Below are 25,539 nucleotides of genomic sequence, written 5' to 3' on the forward strand. Positions count from 1 at the left end.
CTGCACTGTACTTGGTGCAACCTTTTTCAGCCTATACTACCAAGTCTCTTCACCATAAATTGCAGATCTACAAGCTCACAACATATGTGAGCTATTTCCAATTTTCAGTAGGCCTACTTTTACTTCTACTCCACTACATCTCAGATGCACATATTGTACTTTTTTACTCCACTACAATTACTTTGTAGATTTTGATTATTATTACAAAACACACACCCACATCAGCCCTATGCATTTTGGCCATTTGAAAATAGCAGATCTACACGCTGTGAGCTTGTAGATCTGCTATTAAGTTTCAAAAGATAAAAAAAACAGCCAGGACATTCTGCACAATCATTACTTTCTACTTGTTCTACTTTAAGTACATTTTGATGCCAGTACTTTTGTACTTTTACTCAAGTACATTTTGTTCTAGGCCTAAATGTTAACATGCAAATACTTCCTCCACCACCACCATCGATCTGTTTGTCCGTCTACAGAAAAAGGCCGCCACCATGAGTACGGACGCCGAGATGGAGCAGTACGGCAAGGCTGCCATCTACCTCCGTAAGCCAGAGAAGGAGAGGATGGAGGGTCAGAGCAAACCCTTCGATGCCAAGACTGCAGCCTACGTAGCCGACAAGGTGGAGCTGTTTCTCAAGGCTAAGATCCTAAAGAAGGACGGTGCCAAAGTCACCGTGGAAATCCTCGACAACGATGGTAACCCCACCAAGGAGGTATGTATAGTATAGGCCAGGGGTCTTCAACGTTTTCAGGCCAAGGACCCCTTAGCTGGGACCCCCACAACTTTATCATAGAGTCCATATAGTTTCATTATTTGACAGCACAATCATTATTGTATTTTGGATTCATGTCAATTTGTGTTTTCAGATATTTAACCACTTGAACTGTCAATACTTAAAAAAAAAACCTGACCTTTCACTCTGTACTTAGTCTGCTCTTTTTCCCCTCCACACCAAAGCGCTTTGCCGAAAATAGCCGATCTACAAGCTCACAACACCTCGCAGCACGAGGGGTTAGCGCAAGGCGTTGTGAGCTTGTGGATCTGCTATTTTTGGCTAAAGTTCTCAGAATATAGATGCTATAGGGGTTCAAGTGGTTCATATAAAAACGGAGAAAAAGTTTCTATCACACAAAGATTGACATTAACATTGTTATAAACATTTTGAGTGAATGTGTGTGTGTGTGTGTGTGTGTGTGTGTGTGTGTGTGTGTGTGTGTGTGTGTGTGTGTGTGCGTGTGTGTGTGTGTGTGTGTGTGTGTGTGTGTGTGTGTGTGTGTGTCAAGCCTTGGAGCAGTGTGCACCGCTCAAAAGAATTATAAAATAAATAAATAAATATCAAAAAGAAAGATGTAGGACATTATTTTAAGAAGGTGACAATAAAAATAGTGACCCAGTACAATTGCAAGACATGTGTTTTTATTTTTTTCAGGAAAGAACTGTGCCTGAGGCTGACGTCACCCCCATGAACCCTCCCAAGTATGACAAGATTGAGGACATGGCCATGATGACCCACCTCACTGAAGCCACCGTCCTGTATAACCTCAAAGAGCGTTATGCAGCATGGATGATCTACGTAAGGTTTCCTACACGCAAGCAAACTCATGGTTCTGAAGTCACCTTGCTCACTGGTTGAGGCCACTTGCAACTTGTGACTGTAATCCCAGCAGAGGTCATCGCCATGCTGACTTGTGGTGGACACTTTCGTCAAAATTTCGTTAAAATTACATTCAGGTAGCCCTGAATGGCCATAACAGGTCCGTAACTCTGAGTGTGCAGGTCCATTTGGTTCCATGAACTTCCATTTGTACTAGGGATGTTAATCGACGCATTATTGGCGAATCGACGCGTCGCGGCCGAAAATCGACGCGTCGATCGACTTTTTCACTTTTTTTTTTCGCTAAGCAGCAGCTGAGAGGAGAGCAGCACAACGGCGCATTACTTTAAACAACACAACGTATGCTGCACCCATCAGAACTTGCATCAAAGCCCTAATAATAATGATAATACATAATTGCTCTTCCTTGTTAGCATGGAGTCTGTTCTCTAGAGACTAGAAGCGGAGTGACAATAAGTCCATGGAACGTGCGGGAGCGCTGACCGCTTGCTCTCATATATCCCCGGTGTGTCGCATTAACGTTAACGACGAGTAGTGTGGTTTGTGATCATCGCACACAACGGCGACGCTGCCATTACAAGCGAGCTTTCGTGTCAAGCGTGCATGCAGACAGAGGCAGGAGGTAAACAAAAGCATCCAGTCCATAGAGATACAGTCAGGCAAGTCAGCGCGCACTGCTATGACGCGCACATCAGCACGGTCCAGCAGTGTTTCTCAACCAGTAGTCCGCGGACCTGACTAGCGCCGCATGCATGCGAATGCACAACACATGCAGGCGGCATGCACTCGTCTCCGACACAGACAGACACACACACACACACACACACACACACACACACACACACACACACACACACACACACACGGTCCTCTCACATATGGAAAACATTAACGCTTATAACGTTTTTGAACGATTAAAACCTTTTTTGGGGGAAAAACTTTTGAAAAATAAAAAAATATATATATTTTTCGACTTTTCGACTCGTACTTTTTGAGTCGCGGTGAGCGTGAGTCGATCGACGCGTCGATTTCCGATTTTTTTTCACATCCCTAATTTGTACAATCTCAGAGTTGTGGGGGGGCCTTGCAAAAAAACAAAAACAAAAAAAAAACACTTGTACTAGTGGTATGACAATTATGACAATCGTCAAATCGCAATTATTTGAGGTAATCACAATTATTTTGCATAATCGTCATAATCGTTTACATTTTGAGACATGTTAATATAGTTAGAAACACATTCAAAACTAATGGAAATAGCTGATCTACAAGCTCAGAACGCGTCGCATCGCGACACGTTGTGAGCTTGTAGATCGGCTATTTCCACTATCAATGTTGTTTTTTAAGTATAACATTGTCAATTATGTCAGTACTTTCTTTGTATATTTAGGTTATGTGTCATGATTGCCATGTGCAACTTCAAAGCCTAAAAGCCAAACAGAAATGTAATTGTCAACGACAAAATCACAATTAAATCGTTCATCGCTATTATTGGAGTGACAATTAATCGTCATGTAAAATGTCATAATCGTGACAGCCCTAGGTACAGTATGACACTAGTACAGTACACAGTGTCATACATATTCTGAAGAAAACCTGGAGACTTGACGTCTTGTGATCAAAATAAGAACATTTTAAATGGTGTGTAAAAATAGAAAATCTCAACTTTGCCACGGACACATTTGATGACTCCTGAATCCCAGCTCTGATCCGTTGTCCCAGATAGGAGGCTTGTTGTGTGATGTTAATGTTCTCTCTCTCTTCTCCCCTTTCAGACCTACTCTGGCCTGTTCTGTGCCACTGTGAACCCCTACAAGTGGCTCCCAGTGTACGACCAGGAGGTTGTCAATGCCTACAGGGGCAAGAAGCGTATTGAAGCTCCGCCCCACATCTTCTCTGTCTCTGACAACGCTTACCAGTTCATGCTGATGGGTACGTACTGGTGACAATGTAAAACATATAGAATTATAATGGTTTTGTGCCATATCCAGTGTTGTAGTGCTAAATTTGGAAGTGTGGGCACGCACCGACGCACGGCGCCAATGCGCGTGCTCGCGCGCCAATGTGCACGCGCATCGCGTGACGAAATGTGTTAAAAAATGCGCTATTTTAACGATTTCAAAAAGGAAAATACACCAGTTTTTCCCCATAATAAAGTGCCATATTTACACATTAAAAACAATAAAACTAGGAGAAAGAAGAATACAAATGTTTTCTAAAAGAAATGTGTTTTTGCAAAGAAACGGTGGGATTGAAATGATCAGTCTGTAATGTGATGCGCTGCCGCCAGGCACGTGCGCACATACAGCAAAGGGGGCTGGAGCCCTTAACTTTATCAACAGAATTGTCCACCAAAAGGCCCTTCAGCCCATGCCTCTCTAACATTCTGTGCACTCCCTGTCTGTCGCCTAACAAAACGGCCGCAGCGAGATGGCTCGCATGTAGAGCAATAACTTTCAATCGAATGACTTTAAACTTAAAATAGTACAGTGTCCAAATCAAAAGTGACCATAGCAGTCAATGCTAGTTAGTGCAACAAGTTGATATAGACCAGTGGTTCTCACTCAACCAATAATTTGATGACCAGATCATCAGCTAAACCATGCAAAATAGCTGCACAACTGATATTTCCAATTCATTAATCCATTCTCAAATATTCTATTACCATCTGCTGTGTCAATCATGCTCATTTCAGCACGGCAGGCGAGCCTATTTCAACCAATTGCTGGGTCAGAACGACCTGTAATATAATATCAATATTTCCTATAGACACAAGAGATATTTCACAATTCACATGGTTAATGCACGGCGGCATAACAGAACCGTTTTAGGCTTAATATAATAGTTAATATAGGCATTATGTCTTACCTAACCAGCCCTCCAATAAGAATAAGACATGTTTATTTACTCACGTGTAGCACGTAGCACCATGTTGCCGTTGTACAGACAGTGCTGGTATAATACTTGGGTAGATAATCCAAGGTAACAAAAATTCACAACAAACAAACAAACAAACTGCTGCAGGCTACGAACCGCTAAAAGTTTGAAGAAGTAAACACAGACAGTGTAGTTGGTTGGTTGGTTGGTCAGTGAGTCTTATCCCATAGCCCGAAGGGACAGTCAGCTTGCTGGTTGGTGGTTGTCATGGCGATATTACAACCAATCGGTGGACGATCTGCTCTGTACTTGCTGTCTGCGGTACTGTAGGTACTTGATGACACGGACCAGCAGCCAGCCTGCCGGCACGCGCATCACTTGTGCACGCGCGTCAATGCGCGTGCACGCGACGTGAGAGAAGTGTGGGCACGCCGTGCCCACGCGTGCCCCCCCCACTACAACCCTGGCCATATCGATTATTGGTTAATTCAGACACATGGTAACTAACATATTTAAACCCCCCAAGACAGCCTGATGGCTTGTTTACATTGGGGTCCTTTTGTACTCAATTCATAGAGACATGAAATGACAAATGTACACAGGACTATGCAAAAAATAATATTATATATAATAATAATGGTAGGATTGGTTTTGTGGAGCTGCAGTTATTATGAAAACCTCCACCGGCTGTCCCTCCGTCCTGCTCTCCGTCACCTTCACGCCACGCCACATCACGCCACGTCACGTCACGTCACGTCACGTTACGTCACGCCACGTCACGTCACACTTTTTGCCCTACTCTTATCTCCGGCACTGTTGCCCCAATCCATGCCAAACTTTGCACACACACTCCTTGGCTGGCCAACCACAACCTCCGCCCCTGATTTCTCACATTTCCCTTTTCTAGCGCCACCATGGGGTTGCTTTTTTGCCAACAACATTAGTGGACAGTGTCTACTAATGTTGTTGGCAAAAAAGTCCACTGGACACTGCTCCTACAGATGTTGCCTAAAGTGTATACATGCGACCTGCCGGTCGCTTATCTCCCGATTAGGGAGTCTTACTGGTAATTGTGGCTAATAGTTTGCTGTATTTTTTTACAGACAGAGAGAACCAGTCGGTCCTGATCACGTAAGTTTCCCATCTGCTAGAAATAAAAAAGAACGTTGTACACAAATTGACAAACTGCATTTCTCTGAATGTATGCTTTTCTAACCAGTGGAGAATCCGGTGCTGGAAAGACTGTGAACACCAAGCGTGTCATCCAGTACTTTGCAACAGCAGCAAGTGCAAATGCAGGTGGTGAAGGAGGCGGATCTAGCGGTAAAATCAAGGTATATATATACAGGTTTAAACTTTAACAAATAAGTGATTTTGAACATTAAAGCATTTATATTCAATATAGTAATTCAATTTAAAATAAGTCTGTCCACATTTTTGTCTAAAACATTCTAGGGATCCCTGGAGGATCAGATTATTGCAGCCAATCCCTTGCTGGAGGCCTATGGTAATGCCAAGACCATTAGGAATGACAACTCCTCTCGCTTTGTAAGTGTAAACGAATGTCATTTTATGAGAAAAACCTGCTCTTAATTCCACAGTGTAGAGAGGGATGCAACAAATGTGCTATTCTATCAAACAGGGTAAATTCATCAGAATCCATTTCAACGGAACCGGTAGACTGGCCAGTGCTGATATTGAGACATGTAAGTATGATGTTCACAGATGATAAATGATATATGCCTTCAGTATTACATTTTGAGTGTTAATTATTAGTGTGGTTGCCCCTGCAGTGCGACCTTGTACTTCTCCGACTTTATTCCAACTACCATCATCTCCTAATGGAGCCACGCTCCACAGTTGTGGTGGGACGCACTTGGGCCATACGTCAAATCAACCGGCTTCATCAGGACACACATGCGTTCATTTTGCTTAGAGATATGTTATATACATATAGTATAACATATCTCTAAGCCAGGGGTCTTCAACGTTTTCAGGCCAGGGACCCCCAAACTGATGGGGAGATGGAGCAGGGACCCCCTACCACCTCGTAGGGTGGAGGGGTCGGGGCTACGACATATTTTTTATTTTAAACATGTACAATTTACAGCGAGCAGGGTGGGCCGTACCACTACCATTTCTAAACATACTACTTATTGAACCAATTTCAGTAATATCAACAATCTGTCAATTGCATATTAATCATGTATTCAAGCTATTCAAATGGACAGAATCATGATTTATTTTTTAACATAAATGTGAAAAAAAAAAAAAAAAACATTTTTAGATTTTTTTTAAGCAATAATTTCTCGGACCCCCTGCAGTACCTCCGCGGACCCCCTAGGGGTCGCGGACCCCCTGTTGAAGACTCCTGCTCTAAGCAAAATACACGCATGCGTGCCCCGATGTTTATTTTATATACATTTATTTGTGAATACATTTTCTCCATTGGCATTGAAAATGTAACTTTTCCCAAATATGGAGATGACTGACATCATAGACCACATGAGACTGTCTATTTATGGGCTTTTCAAGATATGGGCTTAATATTGATGACATCATGGATCTCCCTATATGGGCATAAAAGGGACAAGGAGTGACACAGAGATGTCCATATATGACTATTAGTCAATTAATTTTCCTCATTGCCTTGAATGGGGAAGATTCACATGGTAAGACAAAATTAATAAGCTAATTTGCGTTACGGCAATCACACTTGCAATTTCCAATTGCATCTTTCTAGTCTAGTTGTGGGCTCGCCTGAAAGGCGAGACCAGTATGTTATCTTCATTATTTATAGAGTGAGTTCCGTCGCGTGAGTTCCGTCGCAGACAGTATAAAGGCAGGGCCCTTAGCCAATGAGATGCGGAAAATCTGGGAGTGGTGTTAGCTGGAGTATTGGTTAAGCTTCACATGACAGTTAGCACGCTGCAGAATATAGTACGAGCGGACCCACACTGTTTTGTAGGAACAGTATCTCTAGTTACTAATTACTATTATATTATTGATGATGACTTATGTACAACCCATACAGATCTGCTGGAGAAGTCCAGAGTAACCTACCAGCTTTCTGCTGAGAGAGGCTACCACATCTTCTTCCAGATGATGACCAACCACAAACCTGACATCATCGGTAAGTGGAATTACTGCCCATCAGTGATGGAAAAAGTAGGCTACTCACCACGTAAAGATGTGATGACACGCCCGGAAATATCATTATGTTACACTAGGTGACGTGGTCTTTTTGCAAACAGTCTGAAAAGGGGGCGGGACCGTATCAGCCTCTGCACAGAGTGACTGCATAGTTAGTAGTGAATGTATACTTTGCTTGTCCGTCGTACGGGGCCACACACACACAAAATAGCCAATTTACAACCAGCTTTGTTGCATGACTCTCATGTCAGTTTTTGTTTACATAAATACAGATCCTTCTCGAAAGATTTGAATATTGTGTAAAAGTAAAACTTTGAAACTTGAAACATTCAGATATTTCTTGAAACTTTCATATATTCTACATACATTGGCCATTCGGTGAATTATTCCAAATCTTTTTTGCTGAAATGTTGAATTTTTATGGCATACAGCTAATGAATATCAAGTCCATATTTCAAAATATTACATTATTACACGAGAGCACTCAAAATAAGGATTTATAATCCCTTATAAATTAAGCACTGACGATGCAGTGATAACATAAATGAGTGAATAAAAACACAATGTCGCCCTGTTTTCATCCGTTTTCAGAGATGTGTCTGATCACAACCAACCCCTACGACTTCCCTCTGATCAGCATGGGTGTGATCACTGTGGCCAGCATTGACGACAAGGTCGAGCTGGACGCTACTGAAGTCAGTGAAAACAACCTTATCCTTTTATCTTTCTAATGCACTCGCTGTGCTACTGCAGTCAGTGTTTAATGCAGGGGTCTTCAATGTTTTCAGGCCAAGGACCCCTTAGCTGAGAGAGAGATGAAGCAGGGACTCCCACAACATATTGTATAACATTGTGTTGCAGATTACAAATGTTCATAGAATTCTTAGACAGCTTAGACTTGTTTGACAGCAATATCATCAGTTTATGTTGAATTAATGTGTATGTTCAGACACCACTTGTCTTGAACCGTCAATACATACAGTAGTCTGCTCTTCTTTTCCCTCTACACCAAACCTCTGCCAAAAAATGGCCGATCTACAAGATCACAACACCTCGCAGTGTGAGGCGAAGCTTGTAGATCTGCTATTTTTGGGTAATGTTTCTCTCAGAATAGGGATGCTGGTGTTCAAGTGGTTAATGTTAAAAAAACATACTATAACACATTTGGAGGCCCCCCTGTAGTAACTCTGAGGACCCCCTATAGATGTTGAAGACCCCTGATCGAATGCTTAATGTCTATGTTTTGAAATGCATCTCTGCTCATTGACATCAGGAAGCCATTGAAATCCTGGGCTTCACCCCCGAGGAGAGGTCGTACATCTACAAGTTCACCGGTACGGTCATGCATCATGGAGTCATGAAATTCAAGCAGAAGCAGCGCGAGGAACAGGCAGAACCTGACGGCACTGAGGGTGAGCTGCACCTTACTTATGCCATGTATGGCCTACTTGTGCACATGGTGCAAGTTGGAACCTCAACAGAGTGCCGTTCTAGTTTATATTATGATGATTATTATTAGTAGTGATATTCATATTTATCATTATCACAGAAGGTGAGCTTTATCTTTAACTAAGAAATGAAATTTGAAAATGAAAATGAAAATAATTGCTCTTTTCCACATGTATTTTTATTACTTATATTCTAAATTAACTGAGCTAAATATAATTTTCAATATATTTCCATTACTTCATTGTTGATATTATACTGTTTAGACTAACTCTACGGATTTGACGTGTAGACTATCTCTACGCATGTGACTTACCCCCTACTACGTAGTTTAGGATAGGGTTAGTAATGGGGTCGGACCAACGCAACGTCAGCACCGCTTACCTTGCTTAATCTAAGTCGCTCTCTGGATTAAGAGCGTCTGCTAAATGCCTAAATTGTAAATTGTATGAACATTCCAGAGGCTGACAAGATTGCCTACCTGATGGGTCTGAACTCAGCAGAGATGCTTAAAGCATACTGCTACCCCAGAGTGAAAGTGGGAAACGAGTTTGTCACTAAGGGACAGACTGTGCCACAGGTGAGTCATTTACATGATTTCCATGTTCTGATTTCATACACACCTTATATTCCCAACAGAGCATACCACAAGAACTCAAATATCTTCTGCTGTGTCTTAAATCACCCTCTGTAATTACAATTATCCTCCAACATTATTCAAATTAATTTAATGTAATTATTTAATATATGAAGAGCATACAAAACATATCACTCTGCAAAACATGTGCAGTTTCTTGCACCGCTGGACATTATTTTAACAGAATTGTTATACTGGTAAAAGAGAAAATAAAAACAAGAGCCCTACATCCCCTCCCGCTCACTCAGATCAGCTAACACAGGGAAGTTGTCAGAATCCTCGCTAACGGACAGACTCCTCTCCCCTCTGGCTCCCAAACTGTGGAACGAACTCCCCATTGCAGTTAGAACTGAAAACTCACTCCCAATCTCCCACTGTAACCTGAAGACTCACCTCTTCAGGATCCACCTTAGCACGTGTGGCGGAGAGAGTTGCAGCCTCAGCCTTGAAGCTCCCTTTGGAGGGATGTTTAAGATATTGGACTTTCGTGCGGGAGGCCCGGGTTCGAAGCCCGGGTGGGGAGGGCCGATTCACCTCTGTTACTCGTGTGGCACTTGCTCTAGCCTTCACGACCTTGCAAACTTATGCAAAGGCTAATTTAGATAGCTTTGTTATGTAGACAGATGCCAGGTTCATATGTCATGGCATTATATAGTCTGTATCCATGTTCAGATTATCGATGTTTTGAGATTTTACTGTTTAGACTGATGATCGGTCTTGGTTAACCTATGATCCTAGATTACTATTGCTATGCATTTGATGTATAACTCGTGTTGTCCGTGCTTACTGTTAATTGTTCTGGATTAAGAGTGTCCTACATCGTTCTTATTTCCTTAGGTCAACAACTCAGTCAGTGCCTTGGCCAAGTCCATCTATGAGAAGGAGTTCTTGTGGATGGTCATCAGGATCAACGAGCAGCTGGACACCAAGCAGCAGAGAAACTACTACATTGGAGTGCTGGACATCGCCGGTTTTGAAATCTTTGATGTAAGCATGGACTTGTTTTAAATGGGAGACTAATTATTTTTGTCACAATTAGAAGAGACTGCCGAATAATATATATATATATATATATATATATATATATATATATATATATTTTTTTTTTTTTCCTTTTTCATTTTTTTTTTCCATTCACAGTTCAACACGCTGGAGCAACTGTGCATTAACTTCGTCAATGAGAAACTGCAACAGTTTTTCAACCACACCATGTTTGTTCTGGAGCAAGAGGAGTACATGAAGGAGGGAATTCCCTGGGATCTCGTTGACTTCGGCATGGACTTGGCTGTCTGCATTGAGCTCATTGAGAGGGTATACAATTATTATTATATTTGCATGTATTATCTTGGACTTGGCTGTCTGCATTGTGCTCATTGAGGAGGTATACAATTATGTTGGGCTTTAATGCACATGATGTTAATATCATGTTTTTGGTTATGTATTTGTCTCTTTTTGTCTCCTTTACAAAGCCCCTGGGCATCTTCTCCATCCTTGAGGAGCAGTGCATGTTCCCAAAGGCTACGGACAAATCCTTTGCTGAGAAGTTGATTGACCAGCACCTTGGGAAGAACAAGGCATTTGAGAAGCCGAAACCGGCCAAGGGCAAGGGCGAGGCCCACTTCTCCCTGGTCCACTACGCTGGTACTGTGGACTACAGCATCACAGGCTGGCTGGATAAGAACAAGGACCCACTTAACGAATCTGTCATTCAGCTGTACCAGAAGTCTTCAATTAAACTGCTGTCCGTCTTCTATCCTCCTCCTGAGCCTGAACGTAGGTTTATTCATAATAATAATGTGTGGTATTTTTAATTCATATTAATATAATATAATATAATATAATATAATATAATATAATATAATATAATATAATATACAAAGCGCACAGGTCCACTGTGTGACTGTGTGTTTGGGAGGTAGTGGTCTACGGCAACTTCCTGGTAAAAAAAAAAAAAAAAAAAAAAAAAACAACAACTGAAGAGGAACTACGCAAACTGGTGTAGAGAAGAGTACTTTGTGTATAACTAATGATAACTCAGGATTCTAACATGTATAACTAATGATAACTCATGATTCTGACAAATATAAACAGCTGCGGGCGGCGGAGGAGGAAAAAAGAAGAAGGGTGGAGCTATGCAGACTGTGTCTAGTGCTTTCAGGGTAAGAATATGTATTCATTATTATTAACATTATTATATTATTGAATTCCCTCATGGTTAATATAGTATGTTTTAGAAAGATCTAAATCTCCAAAGTAAGCAGTATCTAAAGAGTTCAAATAATTGTAGTGAAGGATATTAAATAACTCATTTGCTGCCAAAAACGTTTTTATACGTTTTTGGGTACCCAGCTGTTGCCCAGCTGTTGGCCACTGGGGGGCACTGTTCACTAATATATGAGACAGCAATGTGTTCACTGCTCTCTGGGCAGCCTGTGATGCTGATAAAAAAAACTATAAAAACATAATTCATGTAATCAGCTTTCTGCACACCTTCTTCAAGATGGCCGCCAAAATGGCCGCCATCCACATGCTGTAATTGTTTGTGTGTGTTAATCTAAAAATAGATTTTTCTTGGGGTTGATTATATTTTTCTGCCAACTTCAAGGGGGCAATGGACATCTTCTAAGAGCTTTTTTTTCTTTTTTTCAAAAAATGTTAAATTTTTTATCTATTTTCATTTAAATTTTTTGTAAAAATCCTGAAATGTATTAGATAGATTTTTTTTAACCCTTGGCAGGCAATGTGTTTGTATCACTTTGTACTAATAAGTTACTGTAATCCTAAATAAATTGTCTCTTTTATGTCTCAATAGGCAAACTTGGCGTTGCTGATGACCAACTTGCATCGCACGCATCCTCACTTTGTGCGTTGCCTGATTCCCAACGAGACCAAGACTCCAGGTAAACACACGCATGCACGCACGCACGTCAGGGTTTCCGCTAGGCATTTTTGGGCCGTCCACCTTGGCCGGCAGGATTTTATTTTACCGGCCAATCAATTAATTTATCGGCCATATTATAATGAACGTCATATGCGTGTTTGCAGATGAGATACTGTATGTGCAATGTGCACGGTGCACCCAACTGATAATTACACCATTTTAAGTGAGCGCTGGGCTCATCTTTATCACAGATGCAATCTGTTCCTGAGTTAACTAAATAATAACTATCTACTTATGCAGAGGTATCGCTTGCCAAAAAAAAAAAAAAAGTGAATAAAAGTGGGCGCAATACTAGCGAACTGTTTGCGCGCCCTGCCACACAGTGGCCTAAACATTAATACTTTAATAGTATATGATTTTGGCTTCATGTCTCATTAAACCTTAATAAATTATGCAAACATACAACCTTTGTTTTGTTTTGTTAATGTTATGATGGCGCAAGGAAGGTTGACTTGCCTGCCTCTGCTTTGACCACCGCAATTATGGCACCATCCATGCGATCAGAAAGTCATGTGCGTGCTTGCTGCTTGTATATCCATTTGATTCCCCAGAGTTTGGGTCCCTTTTTTATGATCGTCTACTGGGTCAAGCTTGGTCCAGATAACCTTGGTTTGGCTCGGAAGAACCCCAGTTCTGTTCTGATCATAACACGAACCCCACGCTGTAGCGCTGATTGTACAAGCTGCTGGAATTATCAGCTGTGAAACTTGATGTGTGCTTCTCCGTATGGCCGCCACAGGCCGCGTGCGTATCTTCACGTCCCACTGACAGTAGTTACATTATTAAGTAAACATGTGTCTGCGCATGCGCACTAAGACTCTCATTCAACATATTCTCACCTTTAAAGCGTCATACAACCGACGCCTTGTCCAGTACTGTACTGTGCCGGATGAGGGGACGCTTTGGGTAAGCCTACTGTGTCAAGGGTTGGACGAATTGGGTATGGCCAGTGGTCTAAGAAGAAAGAAAAAAAAGTAGTTCCCGAAGCGAGATTCGATATCGCTATGAAGGGTTTACCAGCCACCCGACGCTACCGTTCACGCCACTATAAACGACAGAGCCGCACCGTCGTTTATAGCGAGTTGGGAATGCGTCGGAAGGGTGAAGCAGAGGGGGTGAGAATGAGCTGCATTTAATGCTACATTGGCCAGTGTGTAACTATTTTCTCTTAATAATAATTAACCATTGTGTAACCATATGTATTCTAATGTAGTATTATTTTCATCTTTACAGGCCTGATGGAGAACTTCCTGGTTATCCACCAGCTGAGGTGTAACGGTGTCTTGGAGGGCATCAGGATCTGCAGAAAGGGTTTCCCCAGCAGAATCCCATACGCTGACTTCAAGCAGAGGTATCAATTCCTTTTTTTTCCCAGCAGCTTCTAAATACAGACCTATTAACGCAAAATTCCTCACTTTTACAAACTGAACATCAGCGCAAAATGACCGTGAATCTTTACAAATCAGGTACAAAGTACTGAATGCCAGCGCATGTCCTGATGGCGCGTTTATGGACAACAAGAAAGCCTCAGAGAAGCTGCTTGGGTCCATTGATGTGCCCGTTGATGAGTACAAGTTTGGACACACCAAGGTAAACACACTGTGAACCTGGTTTAACATTATCCAGAGAGGATTAAAAGTTGTTTAGTTATATTGATTGTAACATTGTGTTCAGGTTGTTTAGTTCCAGTGTTTGTAACATATTGTATCAGTTGTTCTTCAGTTGTTTAGTTCCAGTGTTTGTAACATATTGTATCCAGTTGTTCTTCAGTTGTTTAGTTCCAGTGTTTGTAGCATTGTATTCAGTAGATGTTTTGGTTGTTTAGTTACAGTGTTTGTAACATTGTATTCAGTAGATGTTACGTAAGCAATTTACCCCGAGTGAGAGGACATTATGCTCTCATAATGTCCGCAGTGAGGGTGTTATCGGACGAGGCGCAGCCTCGTCCGATAACAACCTCACTCAGGACATTATGAGAGCATAATGTCCGACCCCGAGTGGTAAATAGCTTTTCTACCACTTTTTCCCGTATACATGAAAGAAAACACATAGTTGTAACTTGCAAGGATCTTAAGTTACAATCATTATTGCCTATAAAACTTCCGCGAGACAGCAGATAGTTCCACCAACAACATCTTCTACTCACCAACAGATGGCGCCAACTCCATACTAATCCATGCGTCTAGCTTACAGCTAAGCTAACGTCAGTTAAAAGCACCGTTCCGGCCGTAAATAGAGGCTGTTCGCTTCCAGAAAGGCATAGGTTCAGAGAAAAGGGTCTTTAAAGTTGGCGGATTGCATTGGATCCAAATAAATCGGCGACGATAGTACGCACGTTAGTAAACATAGGACCGCTGCGACCTTCATTTGTTGGTTGGGGGAAACTACCTCCTGAAGTCCCCGGATGTACACTGAGGCGCATTGATCCGCATTGATCTCGGACACACAACGTTGCGGCAGTTGTCCTCTCATAACCTCCGGAATTTAGCCAATCAGAATCCAGTATTTGAACACGTGACTCGAAAAAGTGGTAGAAGGTAGTTTAGTTACAGTGTTTGTAACATTGTATTCGGCAAATATTACGGTTGTTTAGTTACAGTGTTTGTAACATTGTATTCAGTAGGTGTTACGGTTGTTTGGTTACTGTGTTTCTGACATTGTATCAAGGTGTTTAGTTCCAGTGTTTGTAACATTGTGTTCAGGTGTTCTTCAAAGCTGGTCTGCTGGGTGTCCTTGAGGAGATGCGAGATGAGAAGCTGTTTTCTCTGGTCACAATGACTCAGGCTCTCGCACGAGGTTACCTCATGAGGAAGCAGTTTGTTAAGATGATGGCAACGAGGTACTTTGAAAACATCCTTTATTCAATATTTAGTGTCATTTGTAACACTTACTGTTCAATACGATTTTGTTAACATCAAACCACTATAAGAACAGCGCACTTCTTCTATCACTGTCCACAATCATGACACACTTCGACCGTTTTCCCCACAGAGAGGCCGTTTTCACCATCCAATACAACATCCGGTCGTTCATGAACGTCAAAACCTGGCCATGGATGAAGGTCTACTACAAGATCAAGCCTCTCCTGCAGAGCGCTGAGATGGAGAAAGAACTATCAAACATGAAGGAGAACTACGAGAAGATGACCACTGACCTGGCCGCTGCCCTGGCCAAAAAAAAGGAGCTGGAAGAGAAACTGGTGGCGATTACCCAGGAGAGGAACAACCTCCAGACATCAGCTGCATCAGTGAGTTGTTTTGTTCTCTGCAAAAATCAGGATTGTTCTCCACGGAATCAATATTTTTTCTCTTCAGATTCCTGAGGGGACTAATTTAACAATTACTTCCCTCAGATCGCAAAGCTGTGCTTGTTGACACCATGCTCTCTAAGGCCGCGTTCAGACATTAGAGGCACAAGCCTCTAGCCTGCCCTTGGGGGATAAGGGTTGAGGGCAGCGTTCAATTCCTTCCATATGGCCGCCTCTAGCTTGTCTTGGCTTAAACTAAGCAAGCTTGCCTTAAAGGGCCATGAAACACAAAATCACTTTTTCTATAAATATATATTATATCAATGAGTCACTTGTGATAGGGAGTAGTGATATGGTTCATTTTGTCCATATGCTTGTGGATTCAGAGCTTTCTGCTGTCTCTGTAGCTATTTCTGTGTTCTTCCAGTTTCAGGGTAGAGAAGAAATATTTCGCGCCACTCATTAAATATTTGCTCACCGCGTACCATTAGTTCGGCGTGACGCGGCTTATCTAATTAATATTAATGTTTGCTTTAGATTTGTATCAATGGGGGGCGTGGTTTCACTGTAGGCTGCTTACAGCCAGAGAGCAGAGCAGGGACTCCGTCAACAGACCGCTCACTAAATACACTGTTGTGCCTGCGGCTGCTGTCTCGACCGTGGTCCGTGGGGCAGGGCTGTTGCTGTTCGACTCAGTGGTGGAAAGTAACACTTGTTACATGTTGGAAGTATATTAATACTGCAATGTAGAAACACTCTGTTACAAGTTAACGTCCAGGATTCAAAATGTACTGGTAAATGTAAAAAATAGCCGATCTACAAGCTCACAACGCGTCACGAAAGCGGCGCGGCTATTTTTCGTTTGTGTGCGTGTGCGCACTGTCACCACACACAAACACGTGTCACACGCACGCACACACACACACACACACACACACATACTACACAGTCACAAAATAGCCGACAGCGTAGCGTAGCATCCATTGCATCAGCCTCCGGCTGTCCCCACGGATAATCCACTCCACACACAGAGCTGAGAGCACGGCTGGAAAACGTTAAAAAACCATGGATAAAAGCTCACACAGCACATTTTTCCTGGTTATAGTGGAGTTGCCGAAACTTTATACTTTTTACACCTCCAATGGCTGTTTTTAAATTTTGTTTCCGAAATGCAAATGCAACAAGTGCAGACGCCGGACGGCCCGGACAGCTTCTCTTTGATAGAACACAATGATTTGCGCATTACTCCGCCCCTCCCCCCACAGCAGCAGATAACCACGCCTACATTTCAGATTTCTTTTCATGTTTTGAAATCCCATAAAACTAATTAAGAGGCGGGGTTTCATGCTCCTTTAAGCCAAGAGGCATGCAAGAGAATTCCATGCTAGAGGCAGCCATAGGGAATGAATTGGACAAAGCTTTCTCCTCTGCCTCCCCCAAGGGCGAGCTAGAGGCTTGTGCATCTAATGTCTGTCGGAGGCCTACCCCTAAAACGGGCAACTGCAAAAGTATATCTCTACCAGAAAAAATGCTGACGTGTTTCCTCCCTCGTGTATTTTATTTTTTCACTTTTTTCGTTGACCACAAGGGAGACGAGGCTCTGAACGATGCAGAGGAGAGGTGCGAGGGTCTTATTAAAAGTAAGATCCAGTTGGAGGCAAAGCTCAAAGAGACAACGGAGAGACTGGAGGACGAGGAGGAGATGAACGCTGAGCTGACCGCCAAAAAGCGGAAGCTGGAGGATGAATGCTCTGAGCTCAAGAAGGACATCGATGACCTGGAGCTCACCTTGGCTAAAGTGGAGAAGGAGAAACACGCCACTGAAAACAAGGTACAACATTGTACACTCTAGCTGTAAAGTTATAGAGCAATGATGATCCATTCACCATTATACACTCTGGCTGTCTTATCAAGCTATTGAACAACAACCTTCATGTTATTTAGGTGAAGAACCTGACCGAGGAGATGGCCGCCCAAGATGAAGGTCTTGCTAAGCTGACCAAGGAGAAGAAGGCACTCCAAGAGGCCCATCAGCAGACCCTGGATGACCTGCAGGCAGAGGAAGACAAAGTCAACACTCTGACCAAGGCCAAGACCAAGCTTGAGCAGCAAGTTGACGACGTGGGTTCATCAAGTCAATTGGAGGTTTTTAACGTATACGGTTTACTACGTTTATTGTTGTAACTGAATAATGAGACAAATATATTGTTGTGCAGTTGGAGGGTTCTCTGGAGCAAGAAAAGAAGCTCCGCATGGACCTGGAGAGAACCAAGAGAAAGCTTGAAGGTGATCTGAAACTGGCCCAGGAGAACATCATGGATCTGGAGAACGACAAGCAGCAGTCTGAAGAGAAGCTAAAGAAGTAACGTGGACCAACACTATGAATAATTAATAATAATAATTCATATTGATAATATTATGAAATGCCATGGAGAAGAAAAAAAAAACATCCATTAAAATATGCTGTTCTGTAATCCACAGGAAGGACTTTGAAGTCAGCCAACTTCTGAGTAAGATTGAGGACGAACAGTCATTGGGGGCTCAGCTGCAGAAGAAGATCAAAGAACTCCAGGTATTTCTTTTTCTTCTTCTTCTTTAAAATCACAATGATGATGAGTGTAAATTAGGAATTTAATATACGTCCATTCATTTGAAAAGGCTCGTATTGAAGAACTGGAGGAGGAGATCGAGGCAGAGCGGGCCGCTCGTGCCAAGGTGGAGAAGCAGAGAGCCGACCTCTCCAGGGAACTGGAGGAGATCAGCGAGAGGCTGGAGGAGGCCGGTGGAGCCACCGCCGCTCAGATCGAGATGAACAAGAAGCGCGAGGCTGAGTTCCAGAAGCTGCGTCGTGACCTTGAAGAGTCCACGCTGCAGCACGAGGCCACCGCCTCCGCTCTCCGTAAGAAGCAGGCGGACAGCGTGGCGGAGCTTGGCGAGCAGATCGACAACCTCCAGAGAGTCAAGCAGAAACTTGAGAAGGAGAAGAGTGAATACAAGATGGAGATCGATGACCTTTCCAGCAACATGGAGGCCGTCGCTAAAGCAAAGGTACGAAGGAATGCCTGTCTATCGTATCATTCTTGAGATAACACTTTTTACATTTTCATTCCGCCTTTGATAATTCAGAAAGGTCAATCGAGGGCCCTGATTACAGTAAACAGGGCTTCACCATCAATTGACGTTTGTCAGCCTTCTGATTGGTCCCTGAGACTCCCTGACTGGCCAACCAGAAAAACACATTCACTTTTCGCTACTGGGGGTGGAGTTATGCAGTGGGAGATAGTGGCTTCAGTCTTCACCACGGTGCCGTGATGCGGAGCACGGCCGGCGCGCAGTACGGCGCAGCGGGGTCATAGCGATTTCGATCATTATAGTGAATAAGCTTCAACAGACTAGTTCACATGAACCATACCAATGTAACTAAGAGTTTCGATTGGGTAATATATTTTAAATGGGCAGAATTACAATTAAAATACATTTTATGTTGACAGCCCAGCCTATAACTCCACAACTTCCTACCCAAGATGCACTGCGCTTTCTCTCTCTGTATCTCTCCTCCAACTTTTTCAGAGGATTAAACTAATTAAAACATGTATTTTTGGGGGGCAAACCCCTGTTTTGCAATGTAACTACTGTACTTTTGTCTTCCCTTTTTATTAACATCAAGTAGATGTTTCTCTTTTGGTACATTAAATAGTAATAATGAGGCAATGAAAATACCCCCTCCCCTCATCCATTTCCATTATGAAAACAATCTGCCCTGGTTTTCTGTCCCACAGGGATTAAACAAATTAAAACATGTATTCTCGAGTGGCATTACTGTTCAAACCAAAGCAAGGAGCCAATCAGGAAAGAAACGATGATTGAGTATGTCCAATGTTCATTTACAGGGAAATCTTGAGAAGATGTGCCGCACCCTTGAGGACCAACTTAGTGAAATCAAGGCCAAAAGTGATGAGAACGTTCGCCAGATCAATGATGTTGGAGCTCAGAGAGCGAGACTATTGACAGAGAACGGTAAATGTCCATTTTAAAAGTCTACTTTGTCTACATGGTTTGTCGATTTTATACAAGCTTTTAACTCTATTGTAAACATTCATGCCCCTTTTAAAAAGCAGATAATACAGGCTAGGACTAATCCTTGGTTCACTTCTGAACTATCAACTATGCTCCAGTTGAAAAACAAGGCCTGGGCTTTAGCCAAGAAATCAGGAAACCCCTCTCATTGGCTTACTTTTAGAAATTTGAGAAATACCTTCATGGCGGCTGTAAGAAAAGCTAAATCAGACTAGTATCTAGAGGCCATACTTGGCTGTGATTCTAACCCAGCCAAATTCTGGAAGATAGTAAATTCAACGAGAGATAAAAAATCTACCTCTGTACCTGCACATGTACACATCGATCAATGTGTGTTTTCTGACCACAGCGATATTTGCTCAGCTTTTAACAAGCATTTTGCTGCTGCTGGGCACCTTTTTGAGAACGAGGACTTGCCTCATGGTGACTCCAGAAATGTTCAGGCGGACGTGGAGAGGCATGTCGCTCATGTAGAGAGGCATGACTCTCATTTCTCCCTGGAGCCTTTTTCTTATAATGATATTTTTACTGCCTTACTTTGCATTGATGCCAAAAAGTCAACTGGGGAGGACTGTTTGGACCCCTTTTTTCTTAAATGATCTGCTCCATTCATTTCAGAGTATATTATGCATATTTTTAATCTCTCTGTTCTTACATGTATAGTTCCAAATGTATGGAAAATAGCACATGTCTCACCATTATACAAAGGCAGAGATGTAAGTGACCCAAACAATTACCACCCAATTTCCAAACTTTCCTGTTTAGCAAAAACCCTGGAGTCACTGGTCAATAATCAGATCAGAAAATATTTTTATCAAATAACTCTGTATTAACCCCATTGCAATCAGGTTTTAGAGCTAAACACAGCACAATCACAGCCACTACCGTTATTATAAACGTTATTATTTCTGCTTTGAACAAAAGAAAGCCGAAACACTGTGCTGCACTATTTATAGATCTTTCTAAAGCATTTGACACCATGGATCACTCACTGCTGCTACGTGCTTTACAAAGCATTGGGTTTAATGGAAACACATGCCGCTGGTTTCAGAGTTATCTGTCGGGAAGATCCCAGTGTGTGAAGGCTGGGAGAGCCCAGTCAGGGTTCTTACCCATCTCAAAAGGTGTCCCTCAAGGATCGATTTTGGGCCCTGCTCTTTTTACTTTATATATTAATAACATGGCTATGTCGCTAGATGGCTGTCAAGCCCATTTTTATGCTGATGACACGATTATTTATTGTATTGCAGATTCTGTCCAGCTTGCAATAGAAGCTTTACAGCTATCTTTTAATGCGTTTCAGAACTCTCTAAAAAGTTTGAAACTAGTACTTAATGCAAACAAAACTAAGTATATGTTATTCTCTAGGGCCAGAGACATTGATTATAATAGCCTGTGCATTACTGCCTCAAATGGAACAAAAATAGAGAGGGTCTCGGAATACAAATATCTCGGAATCTGGCTTGATGAGAAATTTACGTTTAAATGCCATATAGACAATCTTGCCTGCAAATTAAGACAAAAGATTGTTTTTTTCTATAGGAACAGTGCTAGTTTCCCAGTAACTTGTAGAAAAAGGGTTATCGAAGCAGTCTTTCTCTCTGTATTGGACTATGGTGATGTTATTTATAGAAATGCTGCTCCTTCTATCCTTAAGCCCTTGGATACAGTTTATCATTCTGCTTTGCGATTTATATCTGGTGACAATTATAGGACTCATCACTGTATCTTGTATGAAAGAGTGGGTTGGCCTTCATTGACTGACAGGCGAAACAAACACTGGTACCTGTAAATTTTTAAGGCAATTGATGGGTCTTTACCTATGTATATTAGATCTCTGCTGGATTGGAAGCCTGTGACATATAGGACACGCTCCAGTGACTTGCTCACATTAAAGGTCCCCACAGCAAACTCAGAACTGGGGAAGACAGCCTTTTGCTGTAATGCCCCAACCACCTGGAATGAGCTTCAACTACATTTTAAGATATGTTCTCCCATAACATACGGTCAATTTAAATCTTTAATTGACAACCTACCAACAAATGTCTGCAATTGTTTTTAAGTTTACTTTATATTGTCTGTTGTTTTGTATATATTAATGTTGTGTTGTGATGTATCTCGATGGCACTGCAAATGAGGGCAACTTCAATGTCTTTTCGAGAATAAATAAAGGTTGAATGATGGTACTTGAGCAAATTGGCATTATTAGACATAATGCTTTGAGCAACAGTTATCCTGAGACTGAGATTTCTTTGAAATGTTTGAAACATATAATTCAAATTTCCAAATAGGTGAATTTTCTCGTCAACTGGAGGAGAAGGAAGCACTCGTCTCTCAGCTCACCAGAGGCAAGCAGGCCTTCACCCAGCAGATTGAGGAGTTGAAGAGACTCATTGAAGAGGAGGTTAAGGTAAGGAGCAATTGTTGTCGTTTAATTTATTTTGTTGTCTAGTTTTTATTTGTAATTTCGTCCAGCTGAAATTATTTTGTCCATTTTCCTTTTGACAGGCAAAGAATGCCCTTGCCCATGCTGTGCAATCAGCCCGCCATGACTGTGACCTCCTGAGGGAGCAGTTTGAGGAAGAACAGGAAGCCAAGGCAGAGCTGCAGCGTGGAATGTCCAAGGCCAACGCTGAGGTGTGTCAGTGGAGGAGCAAGTATGAGACTGATGCTGTCCAGCGCACTGAGGAGCTGGAGGAGGCCAAGTAAGTGATCAGTGTTCTTTATCACACCGTCAGGTACCAGCACTCACTATACAACATATTGCTCATAAAATTTGATTCCATTCAACACTGATCAACAGGAAGAAGTTGGCCCAGCGTCTTCAGGAGGCTGAGGAGCAAATCGAGGCTGTGAATTCCAAGTGCGCCTCTCTGGAGAAGACCAAGCAGAGACTCCAGGGTGAAGTGGAAGACCTCATGATTGATGTGGAGAGGGCCAACGGTTTAGCCGCCAACCTCGACAAGAAACAGAGGAACTTTGATAAGGTGCTTTGACATTCATTAGTTTAAAACCCAAATAATGCTTGTCTCCTTAAAGTGGGGTAAATTACACATGTCATGTGCAATGTCATGCGCAGGTCCTTGCAGAATGGAAGCAGAAACATGAAGAGGGTGTAGCAGAGTTGGAAGGGGCTCAGAAAGAGGCTCGTTCTCTCGGCACTGAGCTGTTCAAGATGAAGAACTCATATGAAGAGTCTCTGGACCAACTGGAGACCATGAAGCGTGAAAACAAGAACCTGCAACGTAGGTTTTCTCTACATCATTCTTTTAAATAACAGTTTAAAAAGCAGGCTACAACTATATTCAGATGCAAATTCAAAATTGTTGCTGATTGGAAGGTTCCTCATTCATTATTTTGCAGAGGAGATCTCAGACCTGACTGAACAGATCGGCGAGACTGGAAAGAGCATCCATGAGCTGGAGAAGTCCAAGAAACAGGTGGAGACAGAGAAGTCAGAGATCCAGACAGCCCTAGAGGAAGCCGAGGTAAAACCTAAATGAACAACACAATTGTCTATATTTTACGTTTCTTTCAACATGTTTTATAATTCCAACAGCGTAGCAGTATTTGATCAATGTTACATTAAAAGGTCCCACAACACATTGATCCTGTGTTACATTTCAGGGTACTCTGGAGCACGAGGAGTCCAAGATTCTTCGTGTGCAGCTGGAGCTCAACCAGATCAAGGGCGAGGTGGACAGGAAGCTGGCGGAGAAGGACGAGGAGATGGAGCAGATCAAGAGGAACAGCCAGAGGGTGATTGACTCCATGCAGAGCACTCTGGACTCTGAGGTCAGGAGCAGGAACGACACCCTGAGGGTCAAGAAGAAGATGGAGGGAGACCTGAACGAGATGGAGGTTCAACTGAGCCACGCCAACCGCCAGGCTTCCGAGTCCCAGAAGCAGCTGAGGGTCGTCCAGGGACAGCTCAAGGTGCGAAACAGTAATCGGACACATGTTCAAACAATGGAACTGGTCTTGAACGAGTCACATTTTGATTTTTCTCTAAACATAACGATGTCAAATGTGATTTATTTCAGGATGCCCAACTGCACCTTGACGACGCTCTCAGAGCTCAGGAAGATGTGAAGGAGCAAGGCGCCATGGTGGATCGTAGGAACGGCCTCATGGTGGCTGAGATCGAGGAGCTGAGAGTGGCTCTGGAACAGACGGAGAGAGGCCGCAAATTGGCTGAGCAAGAACTGGTGGATGCTACTGAGCGCGCTGGACTGTTGCACTCTCAGGTACGCAAGTCAATAGAAAACGTTCAGGGTTCAGAATGAAACCAGTTTTTCATCACGCTTACACTGTTCAACTGAATCTTCATTTTAGAACACAAGCCTGTTGAACACCAAGAAGAAGCTGGAAGCAGACCTGCTCCAGGTCCAAGGTGAAGTGGACGACAGCGTTCAAGAAGCAAGGAATGCTGAGGAGAAGGCCAAGAAAGCCATCACTGATGTAAGTTAGGATGCCTTAAACTTATCTATTCGATATCCTCATGTCATGCTTCACATTGACATTCAAAACGATGCATGACTCTCCAGGCTGCCATGATGGCCGAGGAGCTGAAGAAGGAACAGGACACCAGTTCTCACCTGGAGAGGATGAAGAAGAACCTGGAGGTCACTGTCAAGGACCTGCAGCACCGCCTGGACGAGGCTGAGAACCTGGCCATGAAGGGAGGCAAGAAGCAGCTCCAGAAACTGGAGGGCAGGGTAAGGTGTATGGTTGACTTCAACACAGCTTATTGTCTTAGACCATGAAATAAGAAGAAATAACCTCATAACGTATTATTCAACCATGAAGGTGCGTGAGCTGGAGGCAGAGGTTGACGCTGCACAGAGGGGTGGAACGGACGCCATTAAAGGTGTGCGCAAGTACGAGAGGAGAGTGAAGGAGCTGACATACCAGGTACTGTTACACCATGTTCACTTTAATGACCATGACCAAAAATGGCAAAATGAATAGATTGGACGTACAACCAACGTCATAGGCGACTCTAGCCTCTTCCAGCAAGGGGTGCACGACCTCTATTACCTCATGCACGCGCGCGCAGCGCGCGTGTACGACGTTGTAATGTTGTTTTAGCGGATTTCTGCAGTTAATTTTGTACCCAAATGTAAAAATAAGTTACTTGCGGTTATCGGTTATTTGCGGGCAAATTATGCATTTTTTCAAGTTAAAATCGGTTCGGTTCTACACGGCGGCAGAACCATTTTGGGCTTAATATAATAGGGTTTATAAAAGCATGATCTGACTGTCTTAGTCTTACCTTGGGCTGGTCAGGAGGAAATGGTTCAGTCACGCACAGTGAGACAAGAGTCCTGGCTGATAGAGCCTGAGGTCTGTGTTTTGTAGAGGAAAGTCAGGTACAAAATGATCCTCTCCATGTGATGTTTCAGGGCAAGCAGCTATATTATAATATCTACCGGTAGTCACGTCCATAGTAGTGAAGAGCTCGAACTCCATGCTTTATTTTTAACAGATGTTGTTTTCAATTTCAATACTGGCGCGTGGATATGACATCACATCAGGAGGG

General features: G+C 42.7%; 1 pseudogene across 1 annotated transcript; it reads left to right on the forward strand.

The window, feature by feature from the left end:
• The first annotated feature begins 494 nt into the window (after positions 1-494).
• On the forward strand, positions 495-23,817 carry LOC308287380 (myosin heavy chain, fast skeletal muscle-like; annotated as a pseudogene). Its single transcript has 32 exons — positions 495-716; positions 1,434-1,577; positions 3,395-3,551; positions 5,600-5,627; positions 5,716-5,830; positions 5,952-6,044; positions 6,139-6,202; positions 7,531-7,629; positions 8,241-8,344; positions 8,923-9,061; positions 9,557-9,675; positions 10,570-10,719; positions 10,873-11,043; positions 11,202-11,505; positions 11,824-11,891; positions 12,545-12,632; positions 13,907-14,024; positions 14,140-14,263; positions 15,376-15,512; positions 15,665-15,920; positions 17,509-17,751; positions 17,865-18,041; positions 18,137-18,282; positions 18,402-18,492; positions 18,579-18,968; positions 19,811-19,937; positions 22,289-22,407; positions 22,506-22,702; positions 22,801-22,984; positions 23,077-23,242; positions 23,361-23,485; positions 23,625-23,817. The product of its transcript is annotated as a myosin heavy chain, fast skeletal muscle-like (transcript).
• The last annotated feature ends 1,722 nt before the right edge of the window (positions 23,818-25,539 follow it).

The sequence above is a fragment of the Nannobrachium achirus genome (assembly GCF_963921795.1).
Source record: "Nannobrachium achirus genome assembly, chromosome: 6".
Lineage (NCBI taxonomy): Eukaryota > Metazoa > Chordata > Actinopteri > Myctophiformes > Myctophidae > Nannobrachium > Nannobrachium achirus.